Source organism: Anomaloglossus baeobatrachus, unplaced genomic scaffold (genome assembly GCF_048569485.1).
Source record: "Anomaloglossus baeobatrachus isolate aAnoBae1 unplaced genomic scaffold, aAnoBae1.hap1 Scaffold_3056, whole genome shotgun sequence".
In the NCBI taxonomy this organism is placed as follows: domain Eukaryota; kingdom Metazoa; phylum Chordata; class Amphibia; order Anura; family Aromobatidae; genus Anomaloglossus; species Anomaloglossus baeobatrachus.
Genome location: NW_027442476.1, coordinates 93163 through 112158, shown reverse-complemented (window position 1 = coordinate 112158; position 18996 = coordinate 93163). Strand labels below are relative to the sequence as shown.

The window sequence follows — 18996 nt, the reverse complement described above, 5'->3', positions numbered from 1 at the left end:
GAGGAAGTGTGAAAAGTGAATGGGCCAAATTGAGGTGCATATGAAGACGTATGCTTTCTTCCAATTCATTAAATCGGGCTAATATGAATCAGGTGAATTGAGTTCTGCTTTTGGAAACTGGGTTAAGAAGGGGTGCACCGTTCCTGGAGGTACTGCAATACCAGGTCAATGCGTGGAGTGGACAGAGCAAGCTCTTTTTCCATCTCCCTGTTCTAAAAATCCATTTAATATATGGTCCCCAGATAGGGGACGTATCAGATATTAAACTGATAAGAACAGATTTTTGATTTAATGAAGCTTTCCAAAGCACCACAAAAAATGCATGACCGAAGTCACACCAAAAACAGTGCAAAGGCTAGGATTCGTGTGGACCCCACCGTGAGGAGAGGGTCCCCAAAAATCAACCCCGTCCCTCCGAGCCAGAAGGCCACAGCAAGGGTTAGGGATCTTCGGTGCTCCCCCAAGCCGAAGCCTGGTTGAGCCTTGTCGTTGCTCCCAGCGTCCACCCAGGCATCTTACCCAAGTGGAGTAGAGAGCTACTAGTTGTTGGTTTCGCAGCCGAAACTGCCCGGACCGTCAACCGGTGTTGGTTTCTCAGCCCAAGGCTAACCGGACCTCCAACCGGGTGTTGGTTTCTCAGCCGAAGCTGACCCAGACATCCAACCGGGTGTTGGTTTTTCAGCCGAAGCTGACCCGGACCTCCAACCGGGTGTTAGTTTCTCAGCCCAAAGCTGACCAGACCTCCGACCGGGATTATAAAAATTTCCCTTCCTAGCCAGAAGGCCGGGATAGGGTAATATGCTCAAAAAGTATGAAAAGGCAAGGTACGGTGTGCTACAGAGCCCAAGGCTTGCCGGGGTCCCAAGCCAGCAAGCTCAGACTCACTCCAGGGTCGTCAGTCCTGGGGCACGTTGTACCATAGCCCCCCATCCTTACTCAGTCTAATAGCCTCGATCCTGGTAGGGCCATGTTTTCCACTAGATGAATATACTATCCACCCAGTGTACTAGCAAGCGCAACCTTCCAGTGTGCATTGTATCATTGTGCTAAGGTGGCCTGGAGCTTAAACCACCTCTTCGAACAACACTACACTTGATCTTAGCCAAAAGGCCGAGAAGCGATAACCAGAATTGGTTTGGGCCTCGAGTGGCACCCTGGCCTATGCCGGACACATCTTAGGGAGAGAGAGCGAGAGGGAGACAAACCCACGCCTACACAAGACATTTTGTCACCCAAGCCAACCCTTGAAAAGGCTGCTTTGCAGAGCAAAAACAAGAAGAATGGTGCGTTTTGCAGCCGCCGCCCACTGCAATGAATCTGAATAACTCCTCCTTTAGGGCGCAAGCAACTCCCCTCCCCCTTGCAGTCTTTCCAATTCACGATACAAAAAGACGGACAGGACAGGTTGCCTGACTTTCCGTCACTGCCACCCTTTGCCATCCTTACCCGTAGAAAGCCCTTTCATCATCCCCAAACCCTAATCTTTTCCCTTTCCTTCCCAGCCCCCAAACCCTGCCCTCTGTACCTTTCTCACCACCCGCTTCCCTTCTCCTGTCATCCCCCTACCACCCGGGAAAAAAAGAGATTGCCCCCTCCTTCCACTAGCCCACCCTCCCACCCAAAGAACAACTTCTTCTGCGCAGCTTGTTTTCTAGGCAGCAGCGCTATTGTGATGTCATCGGGGGGCATTGTGACAAGCCGCCAGTGTTCCGTCTCTTCATGTTGTGCACAGTTCAAACGGAAAATACATCAACAGGCAGACTACAGAAAAGCTTACTATCAAAGGTTAGAGGGGGGCTTTCTCAGAGGGCTTTTTACAGTTTTTCTATTCCCAATTAGCCGTTTAAGTGTACTTATTGAAAGTAGTAATTCTTTCATAGGCCGCCCTTTCTTAGTATTTGACGTTCCTTATATTGCGGTATGAGGCTTCGCAGTAGGTTGCAAACATTCATCACCCATGACTGTCCCCAATTGAGCTCAGAAGCTCAATGTCTATCATGACCTCTCTTTTAGAATGTCCAAGAGCAAGCAAACTATTCCTCCAGGAGAGGGCGCCAACAGACTACTAAAGAGATCATCATTACTCAAAGAAAACCCCAAAAACCAATGCATGATAGGAATAAACAGGTAACTTTCTTTGGAGTGGAAGCGGAGAGATCGCACCAGATGCCAATTCTAGATCTTATCACACCTGTGGTCACTGCAGCAGCAGGTGAATCCACTTTGTCCAAAAGGGATCTATTCCATTCAATTGCAAATGATCTAGATAAGACAGAGAACTGCAGCACGGGGACATAGCCGAGTTGGTCAGGTTGAGTGGTGATGAGTTTGCTATTTGGATGAATAAAGAAAGTCAAAAGTGTGAAAGATAAAAAACAAAAGGAGGAAGTGTGAAAAGTGAATGGGCCAAATTGAGGTGCATATGAAGACGTATGCTTTCTTCCAATTCATTAAATCGGGCTAATATGAATCAGGTGAATTGAGTTCTGCTTTTGGAAACTGGGTTAAGAAGGGGTGCACCGTTCCTGGAGGTACTGCAATACCAGGTCAATGCGTGGAGTGGACAGAGCAAGCTCTTTTTCCATCTCCCTGTTCTAAAAATCCATTTAATATATGGTCCCCAGATAGGGGACGTATCAGATATTAAACTGATAAGAACAGATACTACACTTGATCTTAGCCAAAAGGCCGAGAAGCGATAACCAGAATTGGTTTGGGCCTCGAGTGGCACCCTGGCCTATGCCGGACACATCTTAGGGAGAGAGAGCGAGAGGGAGACAAACCCACGCCTACACAAGACATTTTGTCACCCAAGCCAACCCTTGAAAAGGCTGCTTTGCAGAGCAAAAACAAGAAGAATGGTGCGTTTTGCAGCCGCCGCCCACTGCAATGAATCTGAATAACTCCTCCTTTAGGGCGCAAGCAACTCCCCTCCCCCTTGCAGTCTTTCCAATTCACGATACAAAAAGACGGACAGGACAGGTTGCCTGACTTTCCGTCACTGCCACCCTTTGCCATCCTTACCCGTAGAAAGCCCTTTCATCATCCCCAAACCCTAATCTTTTCCCTTTCCTTCCCAGCCCCCAAACCCTGCCCTCTGTACCTTTCTCACCACCCGCTTCCCTTCTCCTGTCATCCCCCTACCACCCGGGAAAAAAAGAGATTGCCCCCTCCTTCCACTAGCCCACCCTCCCACCCAAAGAACAACTTCTTCTGCGCAGCTTGTTTTCTAGGCAGCAGCGCTATTGTGATGTCATCGGGGGGCATTGTGACAAGCCGCCAGTGTTCCGTCTCTTCATGTTGTGCACAGTTCAAACGGAAAATACATCAACAGGCAGACTACAGAAAAGCTTACTATCAAAGGTTAGAGGGGGGCTTTCTCAGAGGGCTTTTTACAGTTTTTCTATTCCCAATTAGCCGTTTAAGTGTACTTATTGAAAGTAGTAATTCTTTCATAGGCCGCCCTTTCTTAGTATTTGACGTTCCTTATATTGCGGTATGAGGCTTCGCAGTAGGTTGCAAACATTCATCACCCATGACTGTCCCCAATTGAGCTCAGAAGCTCAATGTCTATCATGACCTCTCTTTTAGAATGTCCAAGAGCAAGCAAACTATTCCTCCAGGAGAGGGCGCCAACAGACTACTAAAGAGATCATCATTACTCAAAGAAAACCCCAAAAACCAATGCATGATAGGAATAAACAGGTAACTTTCTTTGGAGTGGAAGCGGAGAGATCGCACCAGATGCCAATTCTAGATCTTATCACACCTGTGGTCACTGCAGCAGCAGGTGAATCCACTTTGTCCAAAAGGGATCTATTCCATTCAATTGCAAATGATCTAGATAAGACAGAGAACTGCAGCACGGGGACATAGCCGAGTTGGTCAGGTTGAGTGGTGATGAGTTTGCTATTTGGATGAATAAAGAAAGTCAAAAGTGTGAAAGATAAAAAACAAAAGGAGGAAGTGTGAAAAGTGAATGGGCCAAATTGAGGTGCATATGAAGACGTATGCTTTCTTCCAATTCATTAAATCGGGCTAATATGAATCAGGTGAATTGAGTTCTGCTTTTGGAAACTGGGTTAAGAAGGGGTGCACCGTTCCTGGAGGTACTGCAATACCAGGTCAATGCGTGGAGTGGACAGAGCAAGCTCTTTTTCCATCTCCCTGTTCTAAAAATCCATTTAATATATGGTCCCCAGATAGGGGACGTATCAGATATTAAACTGATAAGAACAGATACTACACTTGATCTTAGCCAAAAGGCCGAGAAGCGATAACCAGAATTGGTTTGGGCCTCGAGTGGCACCCTGGCCTATGCCGGACACATCTTAGGGAGAGAGAGCGAGAGGGAGACAAACCCACGCCTACACAAGACATTTTGTCACCCAAGCCAACCCTTGAAAAGGCTGCTTTGCAGAGCAAAAACAAGAAGAATGGTGCGTTTTGCAGCCGCCGCCCACTGCAATGAATCTGAATAACTCCTCCTTTAGGGCGCAAGCAACTCCCCTCCCCCTTGCAGTCTTTCCAATTCACGATACAAAAAGACGGACAGGACAGGTTGCCTGACTTTCCGTCACTGCCACCCTTTGCCATCCTTACCCGTAGAAAGCCCTTTCATCATCCCCAAACCCTAATCTTTTCCCTTTCCTTCCCAGCCCCCAAACCCTGCCCTCTGTACCTTTCTCACCACCCGCTTCCCTTCTCCTGTCATCCCCCTACCACCCGGGAAAAAAAGAGATTGCCCCCTCCTTCCACTAGCCCACCCTCCCACCCAAAGAACAACTTCTTCTGCGCAGCTTGTTTTCTAGGCAGCAGCGCTATTGTGATGTCATCGGGGGGCATTGTGACAAGCCGCCAGTGTTCCGTCTCTTCATGTTGTGCACAGTTCAAACGGAAAATACATCAACAGGCAGACTACAGAAAAGCTTACTATCAAAGGTTAGAGGGGGGCTTTCTCAGAGGGCTTTTTACAGTTTTTCTATTCCCAATTAGCCGTTTAAGTGTACTTATTGAAAGTAGTAATTCTTTCATAGGCCGCCCTTTCTTAGTATTTGACGTTCCTTATATTGCGGTATGAGGCTTCGCAGTAGGTTGCAAACATTCATCACCCATGACTGTCCCCAATTGAGCTCAGAAGCTCAATGTCTATCATGACCTCTCTTTTAGAATGTCCAAGAGCAAGCAAACTATTCCTCCAGGAGAGGGCGCCAACAGACTACTAAAGAGATCATCATTACTCAAAGAAAACCCCAAAAACCAATGCATGATAGGAATAAACAGGTAACTTTCTTTGGAGTGGAAGCGGAGAGATCGCACCAGATGCCAATTCTAGATCTTATCACACCTGTGGTCACTGCAGCAGCAGGTGAATCCACTTTGTCCAAAAGGGATCTATTCCATTCAATTGCAAATGATCTAGATAAGACAGAGAACTGCAGCACGGGGACATAGCCGAGTTGGTCAGGTTGAGTGGTGATGAGTTTGCTATTTGGATGAATAAAGAAAGTCAAAAGTGTGAAAGATAAAAAACAAAAGGAGGAAGTGTGAAAAGTGAATGGGCCAAATTGAGGTGCATATGAAGACGTATGCTTTCTTCCAATTCATTAAATCGGGCTAATATGAATCAGGTGAATTGAGTTCTGCTTTTGGAAACTGGGTTAAGAAGGGGTGCACCGTTCCTGGAGGTACTGCAATACCAGGTCAATGCGTGGAGTGGACAGAGCAAGCTCTTTTTCCATCTCCCTGTTCTAAAAATCCATTTAATATATGGTCCCCAGATAGGGGACGTATCAGATATTAAACTGATAAGAACAGATACTACACTTGATCTTAGCCAAAAGGCCGAGAAGCGATAACCAGAATTGGTTTGGGCCTCGAGTGGCACCCTGGCCTATGCCGGACACATCTTAGGGAGAGAGAGCGAGAGGGAGACAAACCCACGCCTACACAAGACATTTTGTCACCCAAGCCAACCCTTGAAAAGGCTGCTTTGCAGAGCAAAAACAAGAAGAATGGTGCGTTTTGCAGCCGCCGCCCACTGCAATGAATCTGAATAACTCCTCCTTTAGGGCGCAAGCAACTCCCCTCCCCCTTGCAGTCTTTCCAATTCACGATACAAAAAGACGGACAGGACAGGTTGCCTGACTTTCCGTCACTGCCACCCTTTGCCATCCTTACCCGTAGAAAGCCCTTTCATCATCCCCAAACCCTAATCTTTTCCCTTTCCTTCCCAGCCCCCAAACCCTGCCCTCTGTACCTTTCTCACCACCCGCTTCCCTTCTCCTGTCATCCCCCTACCACCCGGGAAAAAAAGAGATTGCCCCCTCCTTCCACTAGCCCACCCTCCCACCCAAAGAACAACTTCTTCTGCGCAGCTTGTTTTCTAGGCAGCAGCGCTATTGTGATGTCATCGGGGGGCATTGTGACAAGCCGCCAGTGTTCCGTCTCTTCATGTTGTGCACAGTTCAAACGGAAAATACATCAACAGGCAGACTACAGAAAAGCTTACTATCAAAGGTTAGAGGGGGGCTTTCTCAGAGGGCTTTTTACAGTTTTTCTATTCCCAATTAGCCGTTTAAGTGTACTTATTGAAAGTAGTAATTCTTTCATAGGCCGCCCTTTCTTAGTATTTGACGTTCCTTATATTGCGGTATGAGGCTTCGCAGTAGGTTGCAAACATTCATCACCCATGACTGTCCCCAATTGAGCTCAGAAGCTCAATGTCTATCATGACCTCTCTTTTAGAATGTCCAAGAGCAAGCAAACTATTCCTCCAGGAGAGGGCGCCAACAGACTACTAAAGAGATCATCATTACTCAAAGAAAACCCCAAAAACCAATGCATGATAGGAATAAACAGGTAACTTTCTTTGGAGTGGAAGCGGAGAGATCGCACCAGATGCCAATTCTAGATCTTATCACACCTGTGGTCACTGCAGCAGCAGGTGAATCCACTTTGTCCAAAAGGGATCTATTCCATTCAATTGCAAATGATCTAGATAAGACAGAGAACTGCAGCACGGGGACATAGCCGAGTTGGTCAGGTTGAGTGGTGATGAGTTTGCTATTTGGATGAATAAAGAAAGTCAAAAGTGTGAAAGATAAAAAACAAAAGGAGGAAGTGTGAAAAGTGAATGGGCCAAATTGAGGTGCATATGAAGACGTATGCTTTCTTCCAATTCATTAAATCGGGCTAATATGAATCAGGTGAATTGAGTTCTGCTTTTGGAAACTGGGTTAAGAAGGGGTGCACCGTTCCTGGAGGTACTGCAATACCAGGTCAATGCGTGGAGTGGACAGAGCAAGCTCTTTTTCCATCTCCCTGTTCTAAAAATCCATTTAATATATGGTCCCCAGATAGGGGACGTATCAGATATTAAACTGATAAGAACAGATACTACACTTGATCTTAGCCAAAAGGCCGAGAAGCGATAACCAGAATTGGTTTGGGCCTCGAGTGGCACCCTGGCCTATGCCGGACACATCTTAGGGAGAGAGAGCGAGAGGGAGACAAACCCACGCCTACACAAGACATTTTGTCACCCAAGCCAACCCTTGAAAAGGCTGCTTTGCAGAGCAAAAACAAGAAGAATGGTGCGTTTTGCAGCCGCCGCCCACTGCAATGAATCTGAATAACTCCTCCTTTAGGGCGCAAGCAACTCCCCTCCCCCTTGCAGTCTTTCCAATTCACGATACAAAAAGACGGACAGGACAGGTTGCCTGACTTTCCGTCACTGCCACCCTTTGCCATCCTTACCCGTAGAAAGCCCTTTCATCATCCCCAAACCCTAATCTTTTCCCTTTCCTTCCCAGCCCCCAAACCCTGCCCTCTGTACCTTTCTCACCACCCGCTTCCCTTCTCCTGTCATCCCCCTACCACCCGGGAAAAAAAGAGATTGCCCCCTCCTTCCACTAGCCCACCCTCCCACCCAAAGAACAACTTCTTCTGCGCAGCTTGTTTTCTAGGCAGCAGCGCTATTGTGATGTCATCGGGGGGCATTGTGACAAGCCGCCAGTGTTCCGTCTCTTCATGTTGTGCACAGTTCAAACGGAAAATACATCAACAGGCAGACTACAGAAAAGCTTACTATCAAAGGTTAGAGGGGGGCTTTCTCAGAGGGCTTTTTACAGTTTTTCTATTCCCAATTAGCCGTTTAAGTGTACTTATTGAAAGTAGTAATTCTTTCATAGGCCGCCCTTTCTTAGTATTTGACGTTCCTTATATTGCGGTATGAGGCTTCGCAGTAGGTTGCAAACATTCATCACCCATGACTGTCCCCAATTGAGCTCAGAAGCTCAATGTCTATCATGACCTCTCTTTTAGAATGTCCAAGAGCAAGCAAACTATTCCTCCAGGAGAGGGCGCCAACAGACTACTAAAGAGATCATCATTACTCAAAGAAAACCCCAAAAACCAATGCATGATAGGAATAAACAGGTAACTTTCTTTGGAGTGGAAGCGGAGAGATCGCACCAGATGCCAATTCTAGATCTTATCACACCTGTGGTCACTGCAGCAGCAGGTGAATCCACTTTGTCCAAAAGGGATCTATTCCATTCAATTGCAAATGATCTAGATAAGACAGAGAACTGCAGCACGGGGACATAGCCGAGTTGGTCAGGTTGAGTGGTGATGAGTTTGCTATTTGGATGAATAAAGAAAGTCAAAAGTGTGAAAGATAAAAAACAAAAGGAGGAAGTGTGAAAAGTGAATGGGCCAAATTGAGGTGCATATGAAGACGTATGCTTTCTTCCAATTCATTAAATCGGGCTAATATGAATCAGGTGAATTGAGTTCTGCTTTTGGAAACTGGGTTAAGAAGGGGTGCACCGTTCCTGGAGGTACTGCAATACCAGGTCAATGCGTGGAGTGGACAGAGCAAGCTCTTTTTCCATCTCCCTGTTCTAAAAATCCATTTAATATATGGTCCCCAGATAGGGGACGTATCAGATATTAAACTGATAAGAACAGATACTACACTTGATCTTAGCCAAAAGGCCGAGAAGCGATAACCAGAATTGGTTTGGGCCTCGAGTGGCACCCTGGCCTATGCCGGACACATCTTAGGGAGAGAGAGCGAGAGGGAGACAAACCCACGCCTACACAAGACATTTTGTCACCCAAGCCAACCCTTGAAAAGGCTGCTTTGCAGAGCAAAAACAAGAAGAATGGTGCGTTTTGCAGCCGCCGCCCACTGCAATGAATCTGAATAACTCCTCCTTTAGGGCGCAAGCAACTCCCCTCCCCCTTGCAGTCTTTCCAATTCACGATACAAAAAGACGGACAGGACAGGTTGCCTGACTTTCCGTCACTGCCACCCTTTGCCATCCTTACCCGTAGAAAGCCCTTTCATCATCCCCAAACCCTAATCTTTTCCCTTTCCTTCCCAGCCCCCAAACCCTGCCCTCTGTACCTTTCTCACCACCCGCTTCCCTTCTCCTGTCATCCCCCTACCACCCGGGAAAAAAAGAGATTGCCCCCTCCTTCCACTAGCCCACCCTCCCACCCAAAGAACAACTTCTTCTGCGCAGCTTGTTTTCTAGGCAGCAGCGCTATTGTGATGTCATCGGGGGGCATTGTGACAAGCCGCCAGTGTTCCGTCTCTTCATGTTGTGCACTGTTCAAACCGAAAATACATCAACAGGCAGGCTACAGAAAAGCTTACTAACAAAGGTTAGAGAGGGGCTTTCTCAGAGGGCTTTTTACAGTTTGTCTATTCCCAATTAGCCGGTTTAGTATACTTAATGAAAGTACTAATTCTTTCATAGGCCGCCCATTCTTAGTATTTGACGTTCAGGTAACAACAGGTAACTTTATTTGGAGTGGAAGCAGAGAGATAACACCAGATGCCAATTGTAGATCCTCTCACACCTGTGGTCACTGCAGCATCTGACTCCACTTTGTCCAAAAGGGATCTATTCCATTCAATTACACATGATCTAGATTAGACTGACAACAAGATACTGCACGGGACATAGCAGAGTTGGTGAAGTTGAGTGGTGATGAGTTTGCTATTTGGATGAATAAAGCAAGTAAAAAGTGTGTTAGATAAAAATTCATTTCAATTCGCTAATCGGGCTAATATGAATCAGGTGAATCGAGTTCTGCTTTTGGAAACTGGGTTAAGAAGGGGTGCACCGTTCCTGGAGGTACTGCAATACCAGGTCAATGCGTGGAGTGGACAGAGCAAGCTCTTTTTCCATCTCCCTGTTCTAAAAATCCATTTAATATATGGTCCCCAGATAGGGGACGTATCAGATATTAAACTGATAAGAACAGATACTACACTTGATCTTAGCCAAAAGGCCGAGAAGCGATAACCAGAATTGGTTTGGGCCTCGAGTGGCACCCTGGCCTATGCCGGACACATCTTAGGGAGAGAGAGCGAGAGGGAGACAAACCCACGCCTACACAAGACATTTTGTCACCCAAGCCAACCCTTGAAAAGGCTGCTTTGCAGAGCAAAAACAAGAAGAATGGTGCGTTTTGCAGCCGCCGCCCACTGCAATGAATCTGAATAACTCCTCCTTTAGGGCGCAAGCAACTCCCCTCCCCCTTGCAGTCTTTCCAATTCACGATACAAAAAGACGGACAGGACAGGTTGCCTGACTTTCCGTCACTGCCACCCTTTGCCATCCTTACCCGTAGAAAGCCCTTTCATCATCCCCAAACCCTAATCTTTTCCCTTTCCTTCCCAGCCCCCAAACCCTGCCCTCTGTACCTTTCTCACCACCCGCTTCCCTTCTCCTGTCATCCCCCTACCACCCGGGAAAAAAAGAGATTGCCCCCTCCTTCCACTAGCCCACCCTCCCACCCAAAGAACAACTTCTTCTGCGCAGCTTGTTTTCTAGGCAGCAGCGCTATTGTGATGTCATCGGGGGGCATTGTGACAAGCCGCCAGTGTTCCGTCTCTTCATGTTGTGCACTGTTCAAACCGAAAATACATCAACAGGCAGGCTACAGAAAAGCTTACTAACAAAGGTTAGAGAGGGGCTTTCTCAGAGGGCTTTTTACAGTTTGTCTATTCCCAATTAGCCGGTTTAGTATACTTAATGAAAGTACTAATTCTTTCATAGGCCGCCCATTCTTAGTATTTGACGTTCAGGTAACAACAGGTAACTTTATTTGGAGTGGAAGCAGAGAGATAACACCAGATGCCAATTGTAGATCCTCTCACACCTGTGGTCACTGCAGCATCTGACTCCACTTTGTCCAAAAGGGATCTATTCCATTCAATTACACATGATCTAGATTAGACTGACAACAAGATACTGCACGGGACATAGCAGAGTTGGTGAAGTTGAGTGGTGATGAGTTTGCTATTTGGATGAATAAAGCAAGTAAAAAGTGTGTTAGATAAAAATTCATTTCAATTCGCTAATCGGGCTAATATGAATCAGGTGAATCGAGTTCTGCTTTTGGAAACTGGGTTAAGAAGGGGTGCACCGTTCCTGGAGGTACTGCAATACCAGGTCAATGCGTGGAGTGGACAGAGCAAGCTCTTTTTCCATCTCCCTGTTCTAAAAATCCATTTAATATATGGTCCCCAGATAGGGGACGTATCAGATATTAAACTGATAAGAACAGATACTACACTTGATCTTAGCCAAAAGGCCGAGAAGCGATAACCAGAATTGGTTTGGGCCTCGAGTGGCACCCTGGCCTATGCCGGACACATCTTAGGGAGAGAGAGCGAGAGGGAGACAAACCCACGCCTACACAAGACATTTTGTCACCCAAGCCAACCCTTGAAAAGGCTGCTTTGCAGAGCAAAAACAAGAAGAATGGTGCGTTTTGCAGCCGCCGCCCACTGCAATGAATCTGAATAACTCCTCCTTTAGGGCGCAAGCAACTCCCCTCCCCCTTGCAGTCTTTCCAATTCACGATACAAAAAGACGGACAGGACAGGTTGCCTGACTTTCCGTCACTGCCACCCTTTGCCATCCTTACCCGTAGAAAGCCCTTTCATCATCCCCAAACCCTAATCTTTTCCCTTTCCTTCCCAGCCCCCAAACCCTGCCCTCTGTACCTTTCTCACCACCCGCTTCCCTTCTCCTGTCATCCCCCTACCACCCGGGAAAAAAAGAGATTGCCCCCTCCTTCCACTAGCCCACCCTCCCACCCAAAGAACAACTTCTTCTGCGCAGCTTGTTTTCTAGGCAGCAGCGCTATTGTGATGTCATCGGGGGGCATTGTGACAAGCCGCCAGTGTTCCGTCTCTTCATGTTGTGCACTGTTCAAACCGAAAATACATCAACAGGCAGGCTACAGAAAAGCTTACTAACAAAGGTTAGAGAGGGGCTTTCTCAGAGGGCTTTTTACAGTTTGTCTATTCCCAATTAGCCGGTTTAGTATACTTAATGAAAGTACTAATTCTTTCATAGGCCGCCCATTCTTAGTATTTGACGTTCAGGTAACAACAGGTAACTTTATTTGGAGTGGAAGCAGAGAGATAACACCAGATGCCAATTGTAGATCCTCTCACACCTGTGGTCACTGCAGCATCTGACTCCACTTTGTCCAAAAGGGATCTATTCCATTCAATTACACATGATCTAGATTAGACTGACAACAAGATACTGCACGGGACATAGCAGAGTTGGTGAAGTTGAGTGGTGATGAGTTTGCTATTTGGATGAATAAAGCAAGTAAAAAGTGTGTTAGATAAAAATTCATTTCAATTCGCTAATCGGGCTAATATGAATCAGGTGAATCGAGTTCTGCTTTTGGAAACTGGGTTAAGAAGGGGTGCACCGTTCCTGGAGGTACTGCAATACCAGGTCAATGCGTGGAGTGGACAGAGCAAGCTCTTTTTCCATCTCCCTGTTCTAAAAATCCATTTAATATATGGTCCCCAGATAGGGGACGTATCAGATATTAAACTGATAAGAACAGATACTACACTTGATCTTAGCCAAAAGGCCGAGAAGCGATAACCAGAATTGGTTTGGGCCTCGAGTGGCACCCTGGCCTATGCCGGACACATCTTAGGGAGAGAGAGCGAGAGGGAGACAAACCCACGCCTACACAAGACATTTTGTCACCCAAGCCAACCCTTGAAAAGGCTGCTTTGCAGAGCAAAAACAAGAAGAATGGTGCGTTTTGCAGCCGCCGCCCACTGCAATGAATCTGAATAACTCCTCCTTTAGGGCGCAAGCAACTCCCCTCCCCCTTGCAGTCTTTCCAATTCACGATACAAAAAGACGGACAGGACAGGTTGCCTGACTTTCCGTCACTGCCACCCTTTGCCATCCTTACCCGTAGAAAGCCCTTTCATCATCCCCAAACCCTAATCTTTTCCCTTTCCTTCCCAGCCCCCAAACCCTGCCCTCTGTACCTTTCTCACCACCCGCTTCCCTTCTCCTGTCATCCCCCTACCACCCGGGAAAAAAAGAGATTGCCCCCTCCTTCCACTAGCCCACCCTCCCACCCAAAGAACAACTTCTTCTGCGCAGCTTGTTTTCTAGGCAGCAGCGCTATTGTGATGTCATCGGGGGGCATTGTGACAAGCCGCCAGTGTTCCGTCTCTTCATGTTGTGCACTGTTCAAACCGAAAATACATCAACAGGCAGGCTACAGAAAAGCTTACTAACAAAGGTTAGAGAGGGGCTTTCTCAGAGGGCTTTTTACAGTTTGTCTATTCCCAATTAGCCGGTTTAGTATACTTAATGAAAGTACTAATTCTTTCATAGGCCGCCCATTCTTAGTATTTGACGTTCAGGTAACAACAGGTAACTTTATTTGGAGTGGAAGCAGAGAGATAACACCAGATGCCAATTGTAGATCCTCTCACACCTGTGGTCACTGCAGCATCTGACTCCACTTTGTCCAAAAGGGATCTATTCCATTCAATTACACATGATCTAGATTAGACTGACAACAAGATACTGCACGGGACATAGCAGAGTTGGTGAAGTTGAGTGGTGATGAGTTTGCTATTTGGATGAATAAAGCAAGTAAAAAGTGTGTTAGATAAAAATTCATTTCAATTCGCTAATCGGGCTAATATGAATCAGGTGAATCGAGTTCTGCTTTTGGAAACTGGGTTAAGAAGGGGTGCACCGTTCCTGGAGGTACTGCAATACCAGGTCAATGCGTGGAGTGGACAGAGCAAGCTCTTTTTCCATCTCCCTGTTCTAAAAATCCATTTAATATATGGTCCCCAGATAGGGGACGTATCAGATATTAAACTGATAAGAACAGATTTTTTGATTTAATGAAGCTTTCCAAAGCACCACAAAAAATGCATGACCGAAGTCACACCAAAAACAGTGCAAAGGCTAGGATTCGTGTGGACCCCACCGTGAGGAGAGGGTCCCCAAAAATCAACCCCGTCCCTCCGAGCCAGAAGGCCACAGCAAGGGTCAGGGATCTTCGGTGCTCCCCCAAGCCGAAGCCTGGTTGAGCCTTGTTGTTGCTCCCAGCATCCACCCAGGCATCTTACCCAAGTGGAGTAGAGAGCTACTAGTTGTTGGTTTCGCAGCCGAAACTGCCCGGACCGTCAACCGGTGTTGGTTTCTCAGCCCAAGGCTAACCGGACCTCCAACCGGGTGTTGGTTTCTCAGCCGAAGCTGACCCAGACCTCCAACCAGGTGTTGGTTTCTCAGCCGAAGCTGACCCGGACCTCCAACCGGGTGTTAGTTTCTCAGCCCAAAGCTGACCAGACCTCCGACCGGGATTAAAAAAATTTCCCTTCCTAGCCAGAAGGCCAGGATAGGGTAATATGCTCAAAAAGTATGAAAAGGCAAGGTACGGTGTGCTACAGAGCCCAAGGCTTGCCGGGGTCCCAAGCCAGCAAGCTCAGACTCACTCCAGGGTCGTCAGTCCTGGGGCACGTTGTACCATAGCCCCCCACCCTTACTCAGTCTAATAGCCTCGATCCTGGTAGGGCCATGTTTTCCTCTTGATGAATATACTATCCACCCAGAGTACTAGCAAGCGCAACCTTCCAGTGTGCATTGTATCATTGTACTAAGGTGGCCTGGAGCTTAAACCACCTCTTCGAACAACACTACACTTGATCTTAGCCAAAAGGCCGAGAAGCGATAACCAGAATTGGTTTGGGCCTCGAGTGGCACCCTGGCCTATGCCGGACACATCTTAGGGAGAGAGAGCGAGAGGGAGACAAACCCACGCCTACACAAGACATTTTGTCACCCAAGCCAACCCTTGAAAAGGCTGCTTTGCAGAGCAAAAACAAGAAGAATGGTGCGTTTTGCAGCCGCCGCCCACTGCAATGAATCTGAATAACTCCTCTTTTAGGGCGCAAGCAACTCCCCTCCCCCTTGCAGTCTTTCCAATTCACGATACAAAAAGACGGACAGGACAGGTTGCCTGACTTTCCGTCACTGCCACCCTTTGCCATCCTTATCCGTAGAAAGCCCTTTCATCATCCCCAAACCCTAATCTTTTCCCTTTCCTTCCCAGCCCCCAAACCCTGCCCTCTGTACCTTTCTCACCACCCGCTTCCCTTCTCCTGTCATCCCCCTACCACCCGGGAAAAAAAGAGATTGCCCCCTCCTTCCACTAGCCCACCCTCCCACCCAAAGAACAACTTCTTCTGCGCAGCTTGTTTTCTAGGCAGCAGCGCTATTGTGATGTCATCGGGGGGCATTGTGACAAGCCGCCAGTGTTCCGTCTCTTCATGTTGTGCACTGTTCAAACCGAAAATACATCAACAGGCAGGCTACAGAAAAGCTTACTAACAAAGGTTAGAGAGGGGCTTTCTCAGAGGGCTTTTTACAGTTTGTCTATTCCCAATTAGCCGGTTTAGTATACTTAATGAAAGTACTAATTCTTTCATAGGCCGCCCATTCTTAGTATTTGACGTTCAGGTAACAACAGGTAACTTTATTTGGAGTGGAAGCAGAGAGATAACACCAGATGCCAATTGTAGATCCTCTCACACCTGTGGTCACTGCAGCATCTGACTCCACTTTGTCCAAAAGGGATCTATTCCATTCAATTACACATGATCTAGATTAGACTGACAACAAGATACTGCACGGGACATAGCAGAGTTGGTGAAGTTGAGTGGTGATGAGTTTGCTATTTGGATGAATAAAGCAAGTAAAAAGTGTGTTAGATAAAAATTCATTTCAATTCGCTAATCGGGCTAATATGAATCAGGTGAATCGAGTTCTGCTTTTGGAAACTGGGTTAAGAAGGGGTGCACCGTTCCTGGAGGTACTGCAATACCAGGTCAATGCGTGGAGTGGACAGAGCAAGCTCTTTTTCCATCTCCCTGTTCTAAAAATCCATTTAATATATGGTCCCCAGATAGGGGACGTATCAGATATTAAACTGATAAGAACAGATACTACACTTGATCTTAGCCAAAAGGCCGAGAAGCGATAACCAGAATTGGTTTGGGCCTCGAGTGGCACCCTGGCCTATGCCGGACACATCTTAGGGAGAGAGAGCGAGAGGGAGACAAACCCACGCCTACACAAGACATTTTGTCACCCAAGCCAACCCTTGAAAAGGCTGCTTTGCAGAGCAAAAACAAGAAGAATGGTGCGTTTTGCAGCCGCCGCCCACTGCAATGAATCTGAATAACTCCTCCTTTAGGGCGCAAGCAACTCCCCTCCCCCTTGCAGTCTTTCCAATTCACGATACAAAAAGACGGACAGGACAGGTTGCCTGACTTTCCGTCACTGCCACCCTTTGCCATCCTTACCCGTAGAAAGCCCTTTCATCATCCCCAAACCCTAATCTTTTCCCTTTCCTTCCCAGCCCCCAAACCCTGCCCTCTGTACCTTTCTCACCACCCGCTTCCCTTCTCCTGTCATCCCCCTACCACCCGGGAAAAAAAGAGATTGCCCCCTCCTTCCACTAGCCCACCCTCCCACCCAAAGAACAACTTCTTCTGCGCAGCTTGTTTTCTAGGCAGCAGCGCTATTGTGATGTCATCGGGGGGCATTGTGACAAGCCGCCAGTGTTCCGTCTCTTCATGTTGTGCACTGTTCAAACCGAAAATACATCAACAGGCAGGCTACAGAAAAGCTTACTAACAAAGGTTAGAGAGGGGCTTTCTCAGAGGGCTTTTTACAGTTTGTCTATTCCCAATTAGCCGGTTTAGTATACTTAATGAAAGTACTAATTCTTTCATAGGCCGCCCATTCTTAGTATTTGACGTTCAGGTAACAACAGGTAACTTTATTTGGAGTGGAAGCAGAGAGATAACACCAGATGCCAATTGTAGATCCTCTCACACCTGTGGTCACTGCAGCATCTGACTCCACTTTGTCCAAAAGGGATCTATTCCATTCAATTACACATGATCTAGATTAGACTGACAACAAGATACTGCACGGGACATAGCAGAGTTGGTGAAGTTGAGTGGTGATGAGTTTGCTATTTGGATGAATAAAGCAAGTAAAAAGTGTGTTAGATAAAAATTCATTTCAATTCGCTAATCGGGCTAATATGAATCAGGTGAATCGAGTTCTGCTTTTGGAAACTGGGTTAAGAAGGGGTGCACCGTTCCTGGAGGTACTGCAATACCAGGTCAATGCGTGGAGTGGACAGAGCAAGCTCTTTTTCCATCTCCCTGTTCTAAAAATCCATTTAATATATGGTCCCCAGATAGGGGACGTATCAGATATTAAACTGATAAGAACAGATACTACACTTGATCTTAGCCAAAAGGCCGAGAAGCGATAACCAGAATTGGTTTGGGCCTCGAGTGGCACCCTGGCCTATGCCGGACACATCTTAGGGAGAGAGAGCGAGAGGGAGACAAACCCACGCCTACACAAGACATTTTGTCACCCAAGCCAACCCTTGAAAAGGCTGCTTTGCAGAGCAAAAACAAGAAGAATGGTGCGTTTTGCAGCCGCCGCCCACTGCAATGAATCTGAATAACTCCTCCTTTAGGGCGCAAGCAACTCCCCTCCCCCTTGCAGTCTTTCCAATTCACGATACAAAAAGACGGACAGGACAGGTTGCCTGACTTTCCGTCACTGCCACCCTTTGCCATCCTTACCCGTAGAAAGCCCTTTCATCATCCCCAAACCCTAATCTTTTCCCTTTCCTTCCCAGCCCCCAAACCCTGCCCTCTGTACCTTTCTCACCACCCGCTTCCCTTCTCCTGTCATCCCCCTACCACCCGGGAAACAAAGAGATTGCCCCCTCCTTCCACTAGCCCACCCTCCCACCCAAAGAACAACTTCTTCTGCGCAGCTTGTTTTCTAGGCAGCAGCGCTATTGTGATGTCATCGGGGGGCATTGTGACAAGCCGCCAGTGTTCCGTCTCTTCATGTTGTGCACTGTTCAAACCGAAAATACATCAACAGGCAGGCTACAGAAAAGCTTACTAACAAAGGTTAGAGAGGGGCTTTCTCAGAGGGCTTTTTACAGTTTGTCTATTCCCAATTAGCCGGTTTAGTATACTTAATGAAAGTACTAATTCTTTCATAGGCCGCCCATTCTTAGTATTTGACGTTCAGGTAACAACAGGTAACTTTATTTGGAGTGGAAGCAGAGAGATAACACCAGATGCCAATTGTAGATCCTCTCACACCTGTGGTCACTGCAGCATCTGACTCCACTTTGTCCAAAAGGGATCTATTCCATTCAATTACACATGATCTAGATTAGACTGACAACAAGATACTGCACGGGACATAGCAGAGTTGGTGAAGTTGAGTGGTGATGAGTTTGCTATTTGGATGAATAAAGCAAGTAAAAAGTGTGTTAGATAAAAATTCATTTCAATTCGCTAATCGGGCTAATATGAATCAGGTGAATCGAGTTCTGCTTTTGGAAACTGGGTTAAGAAGGGGTGCACCGTTCCTGGAGGTACTGCAATACCAGGTCAATGCGTGGAGTGGACAGAGCAAGCTCTTTTTCCATCTCCCTGTTCTAAAAATCCATTTAATATATGGTCCCCAGATAGGGGACGTATCAGATATTAAACTGATAAGAACAGATTTTTGATTTAATGAAGCTTTCCAAAGCACCACAAAAAAAGCATGACCGAAGTCACACCAA

At 47.0% G+C, this 18996-nt stretch overlaps 13 non-coding genes across 13 annotated transcripts; all 13 read right to left on the bottom strand.

Annotated features, from left to right (window-relative positions):
- Positions 1 to 127: 127 nt before the first annotated feature.
- On the bottom strand, positions 128 to 320 carry LOC142268500 (U2 spliceosomal RNA). Its single transcript, XR_012734172.1, has one exon. It is a non-coding gene; the product is annotated as a U2 spliceosomal RNA (small nuclear RNA).
- A 2189-nt stretch (positions 321 to 2509) lies between these two features.
- On the bottom strand, positions 2510 to 2700 carry LOC142268498 (U2 spliceosomal RNA). Its single transcript, XR_012734170.1, has one exon. It is a non-coding gene; the product is annotated as a U2 spliceosomal RNA (small nuclear RNA).
- Positions 2701 to 4087: 1387 nt separating this feature from the next.
- On the bottom strand, positions 4088 to 4278 carry LOC142268497 (U2 spliceosomal RNA). The gene has a single exon (XR_012734169.1). It is a non-coding gene; the product is annotated as a U2 spliceosomal RNA (small nuclear RNA).
- A 1387-nt stretch (positions 4279 to 5665) lies between these two features.
- Positions 5666 to 5856, bottom strand: LOC142268496 (U2 spliceosomal RNA). The gene has a single exon (XR_012734168.1). It is a non-coding gene; the product is annotated as a U2 spliceosomal RNA (small nuclear RNA).
- A 1387-nt stretch (positions 5857 to 7243) lies between these two features.
- LOC142268495 (U2 spliceosomal RNA) lies at positions 7244 to 7434 on the bottom strand. Its single transcript, XR_012734167.1, has one exon. It is a non-coding gene; the product is annotated as a U2 spliceosomal RNA (small nuclear RNA).
- A 1387-nt stretch (positions 7435 to 8821) lies between these two features.
- On the bottom strand, positions 8822 to 9012 carry LOC142268493 (U2 spliceosomal RNA). The gene has a single exon (XR_012734165.1). It is a non-coding gene; the product is annotated as a U2 spliceosomal RNA (small nuclear RNA).
- A 1117-nt stretch (positions 9013 to 10129) lies between these two features.
- Positions 10130 to 10320, bottom strand: LOC142268492 (U2 spliceosomal RNA). The gene has a single exon (XR_012734164.1). It is a non-coding gene; the product is annotated as a U2 spliceosomal RNA (small nuclear RNA).
- A 1117-nt stretch (positions 10321 to 11437) lies between these two features.
- LOC142268490 (U2 spliceosomal RNA) lies at positions 11438 to 11628 on the bottom strand. The gene has a single exon (XR_012734163.1). It is a non-coding gene; the product is annotated as a U2 spliceosomal RNA (small nuclear RNA).
- A 1117-nt stretch (positions 11629 to 12745) lies between these two features.
- LOC142268489 (U2 spliceosomal RNA) lies at positions 12746 to 12936 on the bottom strand. Its single transcript, XR_012734162.1, has one exon. It is a non-coding gene; the product is annotated as a U2 spliceosomal RNA (small nuclear RNA).
- Positions 12937 to 14053: 1117 nt separating this feature from the next.
- LOC142268509 (U2 spliceosomal RNA) lies at positions 14054 to 14247 on the bottom strand. Its single transcript, XR_012734180.1, has one exon. It is a non-coding gene; the product is annotated as a U2 spliceosomal RNA (small nuclear RNA).
- Positions 14248 to 16166: 1919 nt separating this feature from the next.
- LOC142268488 (U2 spliceosomal RNA) lies at positions 16167 to 16357 on the bottom strand. The gene has a single exon (XR_012734161.1). It is a non-coding gene; the product is annotated as a U2 spliceosomal RNA (small nuclear RNA).
- Positions 16358 to 17474: 1117 nt separating this feature from the next.
- LOC142268577 (U2 spliceosomal RNA) lies at positions 17475 to 17665 on the bottom strand. The gene has a single exon (XR_012734233.1). It is a non-coding gene; the product is annotated as a U2 spliceosomal RNA (small nuclear RNA).
- Positions 17666 to 18782: 1117 nt separating this feature from the next.
- LOC142268501 (U2 spliceosomal RNA) lies at positions 18783 to 18974 on the bottom strand. Its single transcript, XR_012734173.1, has one exon. It is a non-coding gene; the product is annotated as a U2 spliceosomal RNA (small nuclear RNA).
- Positions 18975 to 18996: the final 22 nt, after the last annotated feature.